Source organism: Rhinopithecus bieti, unplaced genomic scaffold, assembly GCF_001698545.2.
Source record: "Rhinopithecus bieti isolate Rb0 unplaced genomic scaffold, ASM169854v2 scaffold_12086, whole genome shotgun sequence".
In the NCBI taxonomy this organism is placed as follows: domain Eukaryota; kingdom Metazoa; phylum Chordata; class Mammalia; order Primates; family Cercopithecidae; genus Rhinopithecus; species Rhinopithecus bieti.
Window position 1 is genome coordinate 2111022 of NW_016807466.1, and position 17859 is coordinate 2128880.

Sequence of the window (17859 nt, forward strand, 5' to 3'; positions counted from 1 at the left end):
CCTACACCTACAGAAAAGCTGACAGCATTTTCACATGAAGTAGAAAGGAAGAGACATGGCTCTGTCTTTGTTTCTTCCAGGATGCAAGCGGCTAATGTTGAAGGGCTGCCAAAGAACCAGGTGATGATGCTCATCTTGAAAGACAAGATAATAAGGGACAAGCCAGACCAAAGGAGATATGAGAAAAAGAAGAAAGTGGTGAGGGAGAAGGAGGGTGGAGGGCAGGGAGAAACTGTCCTAAGGACTGAGGAACCAAGCCTCCACTCCTGCTGCACAGGGCCAGAACAATGGAGCAACCTTACACCCCAGTCGTGCTTCTTGGCGGCAGGTCTCAAAGGGAACTGGCTATTGTAAATGCATTTGCCCTTGGCCTCAACATCAATCAGACTTGAGACCTTAGCATCTGTGATGGTAAACTGATGGCCATCCACACCTCCTTCCCAGGGTGAAACTCTGTGTAAATCACAACCCAAGACAACAGCAATGTTACTTCAATTAAGTGCAATTAAATTGCCCAGGGAAGTTCGTTATCACGGACTCTTAGAGCTAGAGCCTTAGACCTTAGACACAGACATCACTTACTGTAACCAGACTTTACTGATGTAGAAACTGAGGCCCAAGGAGGTTGGTCAAGGTCATGCACGTTATTAGGCGCAGAGCTTGCCCCAACTGTCAGGACGGCACTTTTCCCACTACTCACACTGCCTAGCACAACTACATTTAATTTTAGTTCATCACACATTCAGCCTGTGCTTTCGAGGAATTTTATAGTCCTCACTCCATCTGTGCATCTTGCTATCCTACTAGCTTCCCTTCCCTCAGTGCCTCCCATGTATCTATCTGTTGCACTGTCCTGAAAAGAGGAGGAGAGGTCCAGGAGTATAAATTGATCGCCATCTGTGTGTCATTCGACAGCATCGAGATGGCGAAAATAACCACAGCTGAGAATGCTCCATTTCCCTTTCTTTTTTTTTTTTTTTTTTTTGAGACGGAGTCTCGCTGTCTCCCAGGCCGGAGTGCAGCAGCCATCTCGGCTCATTGCAACCTCCGCATCCTGAGTTCAAGCAATTCTCCTGCCTCAGCCTCCAGAGTAGCTGGGATTGCAAGCGCCCGCCACCACGTCTGGCTACTTTTTTTTTTTTTTTTTTTTTTTTTGTATTGTTAGTAGAGATGGGGTTTCACCATGTTAGCCAGGATGATTTCAAACTCCTGACCTCAAGTGACCTGCCCACCTCGCCCTCCCAAGGTGCTAGGATTACAGGCATGAGCCACCATGCCCGGCCAAGAATGCTCCATTTTCTTCTAAAGGGCCAGTTCTGGATCCACAGTCCACTTTGGGCAAGGGGAGGAAAAAGACTGACAGCCACTAAGATAAGGCCACCGTTGTCAACTTAACAGCACACACTGTCGTTTAGAAAGGTATTAGGTTTTACTTTTCAGAAGTGATTGCAATACAGTTAAGACCATTTAGGTAGAAACCAACCAGTCAGAATGTATTCAAATGTGGCCGGGCACAGTGGCTCATGCCTGTAATTCCAGCACTTTGGGAGGCTGAGGCGGGTGGATCACCTGAGGTCAGGAGTTCAAGACCAGCCTGGCCAACCATGGCCAACATGGTAAAACCTCATCTCTACTAAAAATACAAGAATTAGCCAGGTGTGACAGCAGGCACCTGTAATCCCAGCTACTCAGGAGGCTAAGGCAGGAGAATCACTTGAATCCAGGAGGTGGAGGTTGCAGTGAGCTGAGACCATGCCACTGCACTCCAGCCTGGATGACAGAGGGAAACTGTGTCTCAAAAAGAAAAAAACAAGCACGTATTCAAATGTGCACAGTCACTAAAATAACACGTGTGTGGAAAAGTTAAAGGCACAGTTTTCAGATTGCCACATGATGAAAGCGAAGGGTGCTGAGCTGCAGCATGAACCCCATTCCTGCAGCCCTTGGTACCAGAGGAGCATTTAAAGGACCATCATTGTGACGGTGTGGTTGCCTTTGGAACCCAGGAGCAGATGTGCTTCTCGTCTCTGTCAGGGCTTCGGTCAAAAGCTACACACCACTTGAAATGGCTGTAGAGGTTTCAAAATGCCACCAGGTGTGGAGGGAAAAAAGCAATTAAACATTCAAATGGTTAAAGAATACTAGCTTGTTTCATCCACAAGTTGTGCATCTTGGGGAGGCAGCGTACACAGCATCATTGTTTGTGAGGCACCAACCAACACTAGAAAGGCATTTTATTTGTGTGCAGATACTACATGTGCAGAGATGGCTATCTGTGAAGATAAACGCTTCAGGGACTTTGAGCTTTAGAAAAAATGGGATCTGGCTAAAGTTTCTCTTCTCTGCTTTCTCGGTTGCTTTAATCTTTTATAGCCTTACACAGGCCAGATGGAAATGGAAGCTTCCACTCATCTAAGGTGTAGAAGGAAGTAAACCACCAAAATTTCATGAGTGAACACACGTGGTATTCTACATGCAATAATGTGTCTTTCTGCTATAACATAAGTTCTGACTTCTGCGGTTAAAATGCCATGAAGGACTCCAGAAAACACATGATATTTAGTGACTTCCCAGCACATGCAATGCTCTGTGCTAGGCACTGTGTTTCAGGCTGCCAGTAGCTTTTTTTTTTTTTTTTTTTTTTTGAGACAGTCTCACTCTGTCACCCAGGCTGGAGTGCAGTGGCGTGACCATGGCTCACTGCCGCCTCGACCTCCTGGACTCAAGCTATCCTCCCACCTCAGCCACCCGAGTAGCTGAGACTATAAGCATGTGCTACCACGCCTGGCTAATTTTCTTACTTTTTGTAGAAACAGGGTTTTGCCATGTTGCCTAGGCTAGTCTGAAACTCCTGAGCTCAAGCGATCTGTCCATCTTGGCCTTCCAAAGCGCTGGGATGACAGGTGTGAGCCATTGCATCTAGCTCTGGTAGCTTTTAAAAGCGGACATTCCATGGAAAAGATACTCTGGCCAATAGTCACTGTTCTTAGCCTCAGTCCTGAACCTTACCGTGACCTGTCTGTCCAAAAAACTTGGCTTCTCTCCTCCACACTCTCCCCAGAACTGACTCAAATACATGACCTCCTGTTTGTGCTGTATCTCTAGGATTGATCGCATTTAGTTGCCTCTTTGGTCACCACCACGGCTTTCCTGAAAAATGACTGCAGTTCTAGACTCTGCTCCACCTGAGGGCCACATTCTCCTACCTAGCATGCACCCCAATCAGACAGATGAGTGCCCACCACTCTCCAGGCAGCACAGGACTCTAACGATGCAAAAGGTTACAGAAATGGATGTCATATCCTAAGCCTTCAAGAAATTGCTGATCTGAGTAGGGCTGCATTCACAGCCATCTAAGATGGCATGCATCAAAGGAGTGATACGGGGAGTATACTAGAGCCTGGAGAAGAAAGAGATGAAGAGCAGGCAGGGAAAGCACAAAGGGAGATGCCCTTGCATGGGCAGGTTTTAGACAGGCATGGGGCAGTTCAGAGAAACAGACATTCATTCATTCAACAAATATGATTTCATATTTATCATGTGCAGCAAGGTTACTTTAGGTCATGCAGAAATAAATATTAATAGGTACACCAAGAAGCTTACAGGAGATGCTATGCCTAACGTATTAGATCATTCTTGCATTGCCATAAAGAAATATCTGAGACCGGGTAATTCACAAAGAAAAAAGGTTGGCCGGGCATGGTGGCTCACACCTGTGATTCTAGCACTTTGGGAGGCCAAGACGGGTGCATCACTTGAGGTCATGAGTTCGAGACCAGCCTGGTCAATGTGGTGAAACCCCATCTCTACTAAAAATACAAAAATTAGCCGGGTGTGGTGGCACACACCTGTAATCCCAGGTACTTGGGAGGCTGAGGCAGGAGAATCACTTGAACCTGGGAGGCGGAGGATGCAGTGAGCTGAGATCACACCACTGTACTTCAGCCTGGGTGACAGAAAGAGACTCTGTCTCCAAAGAAAACCAAAGAGGTTTAATTGGCTCACAGTTCCACAGGCTGTACAGGAAGCATGATGGCTTCTGGGAAGGCCTCAGGAAACTTTCAGTCATGGTCAAAGGCAAAGGAGAAGCAGCCTCATTGTACATGGCAGAAGCAGGAGGAAGAGAGAGGGAGGGAAGGTGCTACATACTTTTAAACAATCAGATCTCGCGAGCACTCACTCACTACGACAAGAGCAGAGCCAAGAGGGAAATCCAGCCCCATGATCCAATCACCTCCCACCAGGTCCCGCCACCAACATTGGGGATTACATTTGACGTGAGATTTGGGTTGGGACATAGATCCAAATCATACCACATACCAGCATCTTTAGTCTTAGATGATTTTGAGGAGGGCTAAAAGAGCAATTGCAGAGGCCTTGGCTTTCTTTGAACTGTATCCTTCTTTCAACCCCCCTCCTGCTACCAAGATCAATGGGATGAATCTGGGTGTTATCTAAGTGAGTCAAAGATGGCCCGTGTGTATTGGCCTGTAGGTTGCTTATTTCTTCACTGAAGGCTGAATCCTGTTAGAGCAAAACTCTGCTGGTGCCAAACTCAAATTTGTACATGTCCAATTATTTTAAAAAGAGCCAAAGCAAGCAGATCTTTAGCCATTTAGAGCCTGACTGCTTTGCCGACCCCACAAAACTACAACCAGCATCTTCTGGTCATTGATGAGACAGAGTCTTGTGGTTAGACAACCCTAAGCAGCTACTGCCTTCAAAGTCATCTGACCCAGAAGCTCTCTGCCATGCTGCTGAGCGACAGACATCACACAGGCATGTGTAGGCCCCTCTTCCCCGAGGGTCCCCTCGCCCTACCCTTCTGACCTTCGACAGTCTCCTGCCATGAAGGACTTTCCCACATGCAAACCTATCAAAGCATTGCCCAATAAAGTTTCTGTGTGTTTCCGCTACTTCGTGGTCATATCTTTTTCTCTGATCAGCTCCCAAATCCCTTGAACCTCTCATACCAGGTTTCCAGGTTTCCAATTATGTGACCTCGCTCTCCTAGCAGGGCTGATGGGAGGAAGGGCAGACACCTATCCCAAGCCAAGCCAATCAGATTAACTTCCTTGGGAATACAGAATTGGGATTTAGAGAATGGGAAATGAGTTAGACAGCCAAGTATCCTTATACTATGTTCTTCCTCCTCCCTCCCCACCTTTGCCAAAAAAAAACTAAGTTTGTTTGAAGGGGGTCTCTATTACTTGCAATGAAACCATGTTAACTAAACATTTTAAATAAAATGTTTAAACATAGGGAGAGATGAATTGCAACCACTGGTGATCAGAAGAGATCTCATGCAAGAAAAGAATTCAGGAATTGGAATCAGGTCTTAAAGAAGTTAAGTTCTGCTGTGGTGGCTCACACCTGTAATCTCAGCATTTTGGGAGGCCGAGGTGGGTGGATCACAAGGTCAGGAGTTTGAGACCAGCCTGGCCAAGGTGGTGAAACCCCATCTCTACTAAAAATTCAAAAATTAGTTGGGCACAGTGGTGGGTACCTGTAATCCCAGCTACTTGGGAGGCTGAGGCAGGAGAATCGCTTGAGCCCGGGAGGTGGAGGTTGCAGTGAGCCAAGATCATACCACTGCACTCTAGTCTGGGCGACAGTGGGAGACTCCGTCTCAAACAAAGAAAAAGAGAATAAGTTCTTCTAAGCACTCATCTGTGGAGCTGTGGATGAGCACAGCATGCCTGCTCAAAGGGAAACCAGGCCAGGCTGGAGGAAACGGTCAAGCTGGAGGGGTGGCGAGAAACGGAGGTCAGATGTGTGGGTTGAGCCCCAGCTGTAGATGCCTGCAGGAGCTCAGACTACAAGCCAGGGAATCTCAGTATTCCTGAAGGAACCCGCATTTTCATTTCCCTGCCATCCAGAGGTGTTTGTGAGACATGCTTGCCAAGAGAAAATTCTTGCAGGGGGGCTGAGGCAACAGGTCTCTCTTTAAGCCGCCTCCCTCACCTTTAGGGAGGCTGGAAAATCATGAAAAAAGGGGTTGTAAAAAAGAGTGTAAGGGCCACTGGCTTCCAGAACTACTGATGTACCATTAGGTATGAGTGAGACGAGCCCGGTCACAGTTAATGGAGAGCCACTGGAGCTGTCTGCGTGCAGTGGACACAGTGAAGGTGGTATTTCAGGAAGTTTCGGCAAAGGTGTTGGCAATAGTTTGCAGGAGGAGAGTCTGGAGTCAGAAGGTCAGATGTGAAGGGACAAAAGCCTGTCCTAAGATGACAATGCCACTAATAGGAATAGGGAGATGAGTGCCCACCATTCCTCAAGGAAAAACAGGAGTCAGGACTAGCACTGACTGGGGTGGAAAGGGGACAATAATGCCTTCAGGCTGTAGGACTGAAGCTAAGGGAGACTCAAGAACCTAGGGCCAGGGATAAAACTGTAAAAGTTAAGAAAGGAGGAGAGGATTTGTTTCTGGTGATAGCAGCATAGTTTCTCTTGCAGATAACAGCCACCAACCTTAGACTGGAAAACAATCAAATGAGCAAACAAACAACACTGCCTGAAGGTAGTGTGGAATACAAAAGCAGCAAAAGCTATAAAGGAGTCTACCTGTGAAAGAAAGGAACAGCACTGGGTGAAATGTCTGGGTTTTTCTTTTCTTTTCTTTTCTTTTTTGAAACAGGGTCTTACTCTGTCGCCCAGGCTGGAGTGCAGTGGCACAAGCACAGATCACTGCAGCCTCCACCTCCTAGGCTCAAGCGATCCTCCCACCTTAGCCTCCAGAGTAACTGGGGCTACTGGTGTGTACCTCGACATTCAGTGACATTTGGAACTTTTGTAGAGACAGGGGTTTCACCATGTTGTCCAGACTGAGTTTTCTTTTCTTTTCTTTTCTTTTTTTTTTTTTTTGAGACAAGATCTCACTGTGTCACCCAGGCTGGAGTACAGTGGCGGGATCACAGCTCACACTGCAGCCTCGACCTCCCAGGCTCAAGCAATGGGTTATGTAAAAAAGACTTTTCCCTAGTCAATGCCACAGGGGACATTTAAAATTTGGGTAGGAACCCAAGGTTTCACTGGTTTGGAAAACCAAAAGACAGAGTTTGGGACAATCATGAAAATTAGAAATAGAAAGATGAAATCCCAGAAAAGGGAGTCTGAGTGGAAAGCCCCAAGTTTTGTGTAAAAACTACTGAAATCTGGCTATACATATGTAGGGAAAAATCACACAGACAAGCTAAGGCTAAAGAAACTAAAAAGGTATTTACCTGCTGCTCACTGCAAGAAAGACAGGAGTTGTATTTAGTTTACTAAAGATAACCTCTTGAAACAAATCAACATTTTTCAAGAATAACAGAATCCAGAGTCTCTACAATGTATCATTCACAACAACCAGGTTACTATCCAAAGTAACTAGATGTATAAAGAAATAAGAAAATAGAGCCTGTACAAAAGCCAACAGCAATCAGAAAGACTGATTCCAAGGTGACCCAGAGATAGTAGTTAACAAAGATTTTAAACACCCATTAAAACAATCACATGATATTTTACCACCAAACAATGATACACATGATATAAAATATGCTCATAATAAACCAGAACTGACTAGGAAATCTAGAACTGAATTATAGAAGTCTGAAATTTAAAATTTTCCTGAATAGGTTTAAGAGAATGGTGAGACCAGGCACGGTGGCTCACACCTGTAATCCCAGCACTTTGGGAGGCCAAGGCAGGTGGATCATGAGGTCAGGAGATAGAGACCATCCTGGCCAACATGGTGAAACCCCGTCTCTACTAAAATACAAAAATTAGCTGGGTGTGGTGGCATGTGCCTGTAACCCCAGCTACTCGGGAGGCTGAGGCAGGAGAATCGCCTGAACCAGAGAGTCGGAGATTCAGTGAGCCAAGATCACGCCACTGCACTCCAGCCTGGCAGCAGAGCAGACTCTGTCTAAAAGTAAAAAAGAGAGAGAGAGGCCAGGCACAGTGGCTCACGCCTGTAATCCCAGCACTCTGAGAGGCCAAGACGGGCGGATCATGAGGTCAGGAGATCGAGACCATCCTGGTTAACACGGTGAAACCCCGTCTCTACTAAAAATAGAAAAAATTAGCCGGGCGTGGTGGCGGATGCCTGTAGTCCCAGCCACTCGGGAGGCTAAGGCAGGAGAATGACGTGAACCCAGGAAGTGGAGCTTGCAGTGAGCCGAGATCACGCCACTGCACTCGAGCCTAGGCAACTGAGAGAGACTCTGTCTCAAAAAAAAAAAAAAAAAGAAAGAAAAGAAAACCATACCTTATAATATCATAGTCAAACTTCCAAAAAAAAAATTAAAGATCAAAACAAAACGAAAAAATGGCAAATTTACCAAGGGGTAGAAAACATATTATGTACAGATGACTTGAGTCCAGGAGTTTGAGACCAGCCTGGGCAACATAGCAAGACCCATCTCTAAAAACAAATTAACTGGGCAGGATGGTGCACACCTATGATCCCAGCTACTCAGGAGGCTGGTGGTTGTGGTGGGGTATCCACTGAGCCTGGCAGCCTGCTTTAGAGAACCATGATCACACCACTGCACTCCAGCCTGGATGACAGAGTGAGACCCTGTCTCCAAAAACGAAAAGAAAAGAAAACTAACGACAAAGATAATGGTAGATTTCTCATCATAAACAATGCAAATCAGAAGTCAGTAGAGATGTATCTTTATTGCTCTGAAAGAAAAAAAAAACCTTATAATGCTGAAAGAAAAAAACTGTCAAATTAGAATTTTATACCCAGCAAAAATAGCTTTGAGAAACAAAATGAAATAAAGGCTTTCAGATGAGACTGGGCACATTCATGGTGATATAGGGCTGTAGACACAAAATGAAATAAAGGCTTTCATTTCAATAAATGAAAAAAGCTGAAAGAATTTATCACCAGCAGACCTGCACTATAAGAATGTGAGGGCCGGGCGCGGTGGCTCAAGTCTGTAATCCCAGCACTTTGGGAGGCCGAGACGGGCAGATCATGAGGTCAGGAGATCGAGACCATCCTGGCTAATATGGTGAAACCCCGTCACTACTAAAAAAATACAAAAAACTAGCCGGGCGAGGTGGCGGGCGCCTGTAGTCCCAGCTACTCGGGAGGCTGAGGCAGGAGAATGGTGTAAACCCGGGGGGCGGAGCTTGCAGTGAGCTGAGATCTGGCCACTGCACTCCAGCCTGGGTGACAGAGCGAGACTCTGTCTCAAAAAAATAAAAATAAAAAAATAAAAAAATAAAAAGAATGTTAGAAGAAGTCCTTCAGGCAGAGAGACAATGATACCAGATGGAACTCTCCAAAAGAATAAAAAGCACCAGAAATAACAGTTAATACAAGTTTATATAAAGTAACTTTCTTTCTTATTATTTTAAATATCTTTAAAACAAAATTGGCTATTTAAAGCAAAAATAATAACATGAATGGTGGGGCTCATAAGAAATATAGAAGTAAAACATACAGCAACAACAATAGCGTAAATGCCAGGAGAAACTGCAGTGTCTTAAGATTCTTACACTATAAACTAATATAATATAATTCAAAGGCAGACAGTACTAAGTTGAAGATGCATATAAGTGTAAGGCAACCATTAAAATAATACCTAAAGGCCAGGCACGGTGGCTCACGCCTGTAATCCCAGCACTTTGGGAGGCCGAGACGGGCAGATCACAAGGTCACGAGATCGAGACCATCCTGGCTAACACGGTGAAACCCCGTCTCTACTAAAATACAAAATTAGCCGGGCGCGGTGGCGGGCGCCTGTAGTCCCAGCTACATGGGAGGCTGAGGCAGGAGAATGGCATGAACCTGGGAGGCGGAGCTTGCAGTGAGTGAAGATCGCGCCACTGCACTCCAGCCTGGGCGACAGAGTGAGACTCTGTCTCAAAAAATAAATAAATAAATAAATAAATAAAGATATAGCTATTAAACAAAGGAGATAAAGTAAAAACAGAATATTCAATCCAAAAGGAGGCAGAAAAAAAATAATTGAGCCAATATAAAACAAATAACAACTTAGTCAGTTTAAACCCAATCAAATCAATAATCACATTATATGTAAATGGTCTAAATACCCCAATTAAAAGACAAAGATTGTCAGATAAGATTTAAAAAAAAAAAAATCCACAAGACCAAACTATATGTACTTGTAAGAAAATCACTTAAACATAAAACCACAACTAGGCTAAAAGCAAAAGGACAGATGAAATATCACACTAATATCAATCAAAAGAAAGCTTCAATAGCCCTATTAATATCAAGGTAGATTTTAAATCAAAAACTATTCACATAGTAAAGGAGATAATTTCATAATGATAGAGGGGTCAATTAATCAAAAGAACATAACAACCCTAAATGTCTAGACACCTAATAACAGAATGTCAAAATACCTGAAGAAGAGTAATATAACATCAAGGAAAAACAGACAAATCGACAATTACAGACTGAGATTTCAGCAACCTGCTCTAGGTACCTGATAGAACAAATAGACAATCAGACAATCAGTAAGGATATAGAAGACTTGAACAACACTATCGACCAAATTGAGCTAATATCAAAAACACTACATTGAACAACAGAAGACTACATATTCAGGTACACATAGAACATTTACCAAGACAGATCCCATTCTGGCCATAAAACATGTATCAATAAATGTAAAAAGGTTAAAGTCATGCAAACTATGGTCTGTGATCACAACAGAATCAAATTAGAAATCAACAGAATGATATTTGGAAAATTCTTAAATATTTGAAAACTAAATAACACATCTCTAAATCCATGGATCAAAGAAGAAATCAAAAGAAAACTCAGAAAGTATTTCTAACTGGATGAAAATGAAAACACAACATACTAAAATGTGTGGAACACTGCTAAAGCAGACAAAAAGGAAATTTAAATATCTGTATTCAAAAAGAAAGGTCTTAAATAATTTGAATTTATTTTATTGTTTTATTTTTTGAGACAGAGTTTCGCTCTGTCGCCCAGGCTGGGGTGCAATGATGCGATCTCGGCTCACTGCAACCTCCGCCTCCTGGGTTCAAGCGATTGTCCTGCCTCAGCCTCCTGAGTAGCTGGGATTACAGGTGTGCGCCACCATGCCTGGCTAATTTTTGCATTTTTAGTACAGACGGGGTTTCACCATGTTGGTGAGGCTGGTCTCAAACTCCTGACCTCGGGATCCACCACCTCAGCCTCCCAAAGTGCTGGGATTACAGGCGTGAGCCACCACGCCCAGTCAAATAATTTGTTCTTCTTCTACCTTAAGAAACTAGAAAAAGAACTGCAAATGAAATCTAAAGCATGCAAAAGAAAGGAAATAATAGAATGGAAATAAATTAAATGTAAAACAAACAAAAGTAGGGAAAAAAATCAATAAAAACAAAAGTTGGTTCCTTGGGAAGATCAATAAAACTCTCATCAGTATTATTAGGAAAAAGGGAGAGAATACAACAAATACAAGTATCAGGAAAGAAAGGTGATGTCATCACAGTCTACAGATATTAAAAGTATAGGAGGACATTATCAACAACTTTATGCCAATAAAGTCAATATATAAATTTAGTTGACAAATTCCCTAAAAGATACAAACAAAAACCAATTAAAAAAAAAAAAAACAGGCTTACATCTATTAAATAAATTGAATTTGTAGATTAAAATCTTTCACATAGGCCAGACGCGGTGGCTCACATCTGTAATCCCAGCACTTTGGGAGGCCAAAGTGGGCGGATCACGAGGTTAGGAGATCAAGACCATCCTGGCTAATGTGGTGAAACCCCGTCTCTACTAAAAATACAAAAAATAATTAGCCGGGCGTAGTGGCGGGCACCTGTAGTCCCAGCTACTCAGGAGGCTGAGGCAGAAGAATGCCATGAACCCGCCAGGTGGAGCTTGCCATGAGCAGAGATTGCGCCACTGCACTCCAGCCTGGGCAACAGAGAGAGACTCCGTCTCAAAAAAAAATAAAATAAAATAAAATTCCTTCCCATAAAAAAGACTCCAGTACCAGAATGTTTGCTTAAATTGAACACTTACTAATCTTCCAGATAATCATCTTTTGTCAGAACTCGGAGTTATGAATAGCTCTCACCCTACTGACGCTTTGTGACTGAGCTCCTCTCTACCCCAAATACAAGAGACCCTTATAGTTAGGCAGGAATATCATCACCCCTATTCAGCCTGAAGAAGTTACAGAAGATGCATCTTTGTTCGTCTACAACCCTTAGGATTAAGGGTTCTCTTATAAAAGCGCGGGGCTGGGAAGCGGAATATGTCAGAGTTGTTCAAACCAGAGCAAGTCCATCTTGAATAGGGGATAGGTAAAATAAGGCTGAGACCTACTGGGCTGCATTCCCAGGAGGTTGAGGCATTCTTACTCACAGGATAAGACAGGAGGTCAGCACAAGATACAGGCCATAAGACCTTGCTAATAAAACAGGTTGCAGTAAAGAAGCTGGCCAAAACCCATCAAAACCAAGATGGCCACCAAAGTGACCTCTGGTCATCCTCACTGCTCATTATATACTAATTACAATGCACTAGCATGCTAAGAGACACTCCCACCAGCACCATGACAGTTTACAAATGCATGGCAATGTCAGGAAGTTACCCTATATAATCTAAAAAGGGGAGGGACCCTCAGTTCCAGGAACTGTCCACCCCTTTCCCAGAAAACCCATGAATAATCCACCCCTTATTTAGCATACAATCAAGACATATCTATAAGTATCCTTAGTCCAGCAGCCCAGGCTGCTGCTCCACCTATGGAGTAGCCATTCTCTCTTCCCTTACTTTCTCTAATAAATTTGCTTTCACTAAAAAAAAAACAAAAAAAAAAAGACTCCAGACCCAGATATTGTCAGTGGTGAATTCTACCAAACATTTAAGGAGAAAGAATGCTAATTCGACACAAATGCTTCCAAAAAATTGAAGAGGACAGAGTGCCTTCTGCTTTATTCTGTGAGTCCAGGATCATATCAATACCAAAACCAGACAAAGATATACAAGAAAAGAAAACTAAAAACCAATATCTCTCATGAATATACACATAAAAATTCTTAACAACAAAAGCTTAGCAAATCAAATCCAGTAATTATAAAGGTAAAATATAATACATAGACAAGAGGAGTTTATTCCAGAAATGCAGGGTTGATTTAACATTAGAAAGATCAATCAATAGAATGGACCATAGTTAGAACTAAAAAAAAAAAAAAAAAAAAAAAGTCAAATGATCATCTCAATAGACACAGAAAAAAAAATTTGACAAAATCCAACATCTACTCTTTGTAAAACCTGTCATCAAACTAGGAATAAAAAGGAACTTTTTCAACTTCATAAAGAGCATCTACAACAAAAAGCACCACAGCTACTGCTGTATCAGGACTGAATGCTTCCCCTCTGAGATTAAAAACAAGGCAAGATTTTCTGCTCCCATCACTTCTATTTAATATTGTATTGGAGGTTCTAACCATGCAATCAAACAGGAAAAAGAAATAAAAGGTAATCAGGTTGGAAAGAAAGAAGGAAAATTATATTCAAAGATTATGTCATTATCTTTGTAGAAAATCCCAAAGAATCTACAGAAAAGATCCTAGAACTAGTAAGTGAGTTCAGCAAGATTGCAAGATACAACATCAATATACAAAAAGCAGCTACATTTCTATATCTTGGCAAACAACAATCAGAAATAAAAATAAACAATATAATTTACAATAATATAAATAATTGAAATACTGAAAGATAAATCTGACAAAAGATATACAAGACCTGTATGCTAAAAAGTACAAAGCACTACTGACAGAAATTAAGGACCTAAATAAATGAAGCAATATACCATGTTCATGGAAGATTCACTATTGTTTAGATGTTAATTTCCCTCAAATTGATCTAAAGATTTAAAGTATTCCCAGTAAAAATCCCAAAAGGCTTTTTTTCTAGCAGTTGGCAAGCTGATTGACAATTCATATGTAAGTACGAAAGACCCAGAATGGCAAAAACAACTTTCAACAAGAAAAAATTAGAAGACTTATACTACATGATTCTGAGACTTATAACACTGTAATGATCAAGACAATGTGCTACTGGCATCAAGATAGACAAATGGACCAATGGAACAGAACAGAGTCCAGAAATACACTCACATATATTTGGTCAACTAGTTTTAAACAAAAGTAAAAAAGTAATTTAGTAGAGAAAGGGAGTTTATTCTATTTTATTTTTATTTTATTGAGGACAGGAAAGGAGGAAGGGGAGGGGAGGAGTGGAGGAGGAGGGGGAGGAGAGGAGAAACAGGATGAGGGGGAGAACAGGGAGAAAGGGAGTTTCTTCAACAAACGTTTCTATAACAACTTGAAATCCATCTGCAAAGAAAAAACAGAACTTCAATACATACCTTGTACCATATACAAAATTCAATTCAAAATGGACAACAGAATTAAACATAAGATTATAAAACCGTTAAAGGAAAACATAAGAGAAAATCATTGTGATCTTGCATTAGGCAAATACCTCTTACATATAACACCAAAAGTGCAATCCATAAATGAAAAAGTTGGATGAATTTGACTTCAAAATTAAGAATGTCTGCTCTTTGAAAGACACTGTCAAGAGAATGAAAAGACAAGTAGCAGATTGTGATAAAATACTTGCATATCACACATTTGATGAAGAACTTGTATCAAGAATACCTTAAAAACTCTCAAAACTCAGTGAGTAAATAACTAACCCAACAATATAATGGGCAAAACGCCGGAACAGGCCCTTTACTAAAGAAGATATTTTAATGGCAAATAAGAACATGAAAAGATGCTCAACCACAACAGCCATTAAGGAAATGCCAATTAAATCTACAATGAGATATTACCATTACATTCCTATTACAATGGCTAATTTTCTTTTCTTTTTTTTTTTTTTGATACAGAGTCTTGCTCTGTTGCCCAGGCTGGAGTACAGTGGTGTGATCTCGACCCTCTGCAACCTCCGCCTCCCAGGTTCAAGCAATTCTCCTGCCTCAGTCTCCCAGGTAAGTGGGATTACAGGCATAATATACCACCACATCTGGCTAATTTTTGTATTTTTAGTAGAGACAGGGTTTTGCCATGTTGACCAGGCTGGTCTCGAACTCCTGACCTCAGGGGATCCACCTGCCTAGGCCTCCCAAAGTGCTGGGATTACCAACAACGGCTAAAATTTAAAAAGCCTGGATCATACCAAGTTTTAGCAAAGATGTGAAGCAACTGGAACTCTCATACTCTGCTGGTAGAAAAGTAAAATAGCACAAATACTTTGAGAAACATTTTGACAGTTTCTTAAAAAGTTGAACATATATCTACTATATGACCTAGCTATTCCAATCTTAGGTATATATCTGACAGACATGAAAGCATATGTCCTCCATACAGAGACTGGTACACAAAGGTTCACAGCAGTTTTGTAACAGCCCTAAACTGGAAACAATTCAAACATTTTCAAAAGGTAAATGGAAAACAAATTGTGATATATCCACACAATGGAATACTATGCAGCAATAAAGAGGATAGAAGTGTTAATCCATACACAACATGGATGAAATTTATTCTATTCTATTCTATTCTGTTCTATTTCATTTCATTTTATTTTATTTTTAAAGAGAAGGAGTTTTGCTCATGTTGCCCAGGCTGGAGTGCAATGGCACGATCTTAGCTCACTGCAACCTCCACCTCCTGGGTTCAAGTGGTTCTCCTGCCTCAGCCTCCCAAGTACCTGGGATTACAGGCATGCGCCACCACGCCTGGGTAATTTTGTATTTTTAGTAGAGACGGGTTTCTCCATGTTGGTCAGGCTGGTCTTGAACTCCCGAACTCAGGTGATCCACCCGCCTCGGCCTCCCAAAGTGCTGGGATTACAGGTGTAAGCCACCACACCCGGCCTGATGAATCTTAAAATAAGTATGCTGAATGAAAGATCCTGGAGACACACAGACCCCTCAAAAAAGTACATGCTATATGATTCTATTATATAAAATTCTAGACAGTGCAAACTAATCTGCAGTGACAGAGACAAAATAGTGGTTGCTTGCATACTTGTTGGAGGGTGGGGAGGAATGTAAGGAGAGATGACAAATGGGAAGGAAGCAGCTTTTGTGGATGATGAATACCTTCATTATCTTGATTGTTAGGATGAAGCCACAATGTACACATATATCAAAACTACACACTTTGAATATGTGTAGTATATCATATATCAATAAAGTTAGTTTTGAAAGATTACCTGATATGCTAAGACATGCTTCCTAAAGTTTTCCACCAAAGTATCCCTACAGAATAAAACTCTAGGGATCTAGGGCTATAATTCATTAGCCATCAATCCCACAACCCAAATTTCTTTAAGTCTCATCCTGTCTTCTGAAAATCATACATATGTGGTTCCTTCCTAGTCAAAAAACAATTCATAAGGCCGGGCACGGTGGCTCAAGCCTGTAATCCCAGCACTTTGGGAGGCCGAGACGGGCGGATCATGGGGTTAGGAGATCGAGAGCATCCTGTCTAACACGGTGAAACCCCGTCTCTAGTAAAAAATACAAAAAAAAAAAAAAAATTAGCCGGGCGAGGTGATGGGCGCCTGTAGTCCCAGCTACTCGGGAGGCTGAGGCAGGAGAATGGCGTAAACCCAGGAGGCAGAACTTGCAGTGAGCTGAGATCCAGCCACTGCACTCCAGCCTGGGCGACAGAGCAAGACTCCGTCTCAAAAAAAAAAAAAAATTCATGTTTGTGTGTGGGGGTGTGTGTGTATCTTTAATATTAATTACTAGTTAAAATGCATGACATTTTACCCCAACAAATGTTTAAATCAAACAGATACCACAGAGGATGCAACCTGTTTGCCACATGGCATTCCCGACCCCTGGCACACAAGCGAAGTATAAAAATATTTTAGCCAGTACAATTTTACTGTTATAAAAACATTTAGGCAGTACAATTGCAAAGTCTAGATGCTTTTACTTTCTTCCTATAGTGTTTCTCTCCCTCCACTCCTCTTTTTTTTTTTTTTTTTTTTTTCTTTTTTAACTTGTAATTGCTGGGAAATTGGGACAGAAAATATATTTGCCAGTATTAGACACTACTTTCCTCTTTCAAGGAAGCAGTGCCTAAGAATTTCAAATGTTTATCATCGCAATGATTTGAAATGAGCAAACAAAAAATTAGACTCCTATCCAGGAAGGGGGCATTGTTGGTTCTGATTAACTGAATATTCTAGATATTGCAGAAATATTATTGTTGTTTCCTTTCCACTGGATTATACAATGCTTTTGGATTATACTTATGGCCTTTAACTGGGCATGATGGCACACACCTGTAGTTTTGAGACTTGAGAGGCTGAGGTGGGAAGATCCCTGGAGCCCAGGAGTGTGTGAAGTTGCAGTGAGCTATGAGTGCACCACTGCATTCCAGCCTGGGCGACTCTATTAGCCAGTTCTCATGCTGCTAATAAAGACATACCTGAGACTGTGCAATTTTTTTTTTTTTTTTTTTATATAGGGTCTCACTCTGTTGCCCAGGCTGGAGTGCAGTGGTGCAATCTCGGCTCACTGCAACCTCTGCCTCCCGGTTCAAGTGATTCTCCTACCTCAGCCTCCTGAGTAGCTAGGATTACAGGTATGTGCCACCACGCCTGACTAATTTTTGTATTTTTAGTAGAGATAGGGTTTCACCATGTTGGTCAGGCTGGTCTTGAACTCCTGACCTCGTGATCCGCCTGCCTTGGCCTCCCAAAGTGCTGGGATTACAGGCGTGAGTCACAACACCTGGCCTTGAGACTGTGTAATTTATAAAGAAAAAGAGGTTTAGCCGGGCGCGGTGGCTCAAGCCTGTAATCCCAGCACTTTGGGAGGCCGAGGCGGGCGG

At 42.2% G+C, this 17859-nt stretch overlaps 1 protein-coding gene across 1 annotated transcript in view; it reads right to left on the reverse strand.

Annotated features, from left to right (window-relative positions):
- Nucleotides 1–17859, reverse strand: part of FOXN3 (forkhead box N3) — a 479473-nt gene that overhangs the window by 370074 nt on the left and 91540 nt on the right. The gene's annotated exons all lie outside the window — the stretch shown is intronic.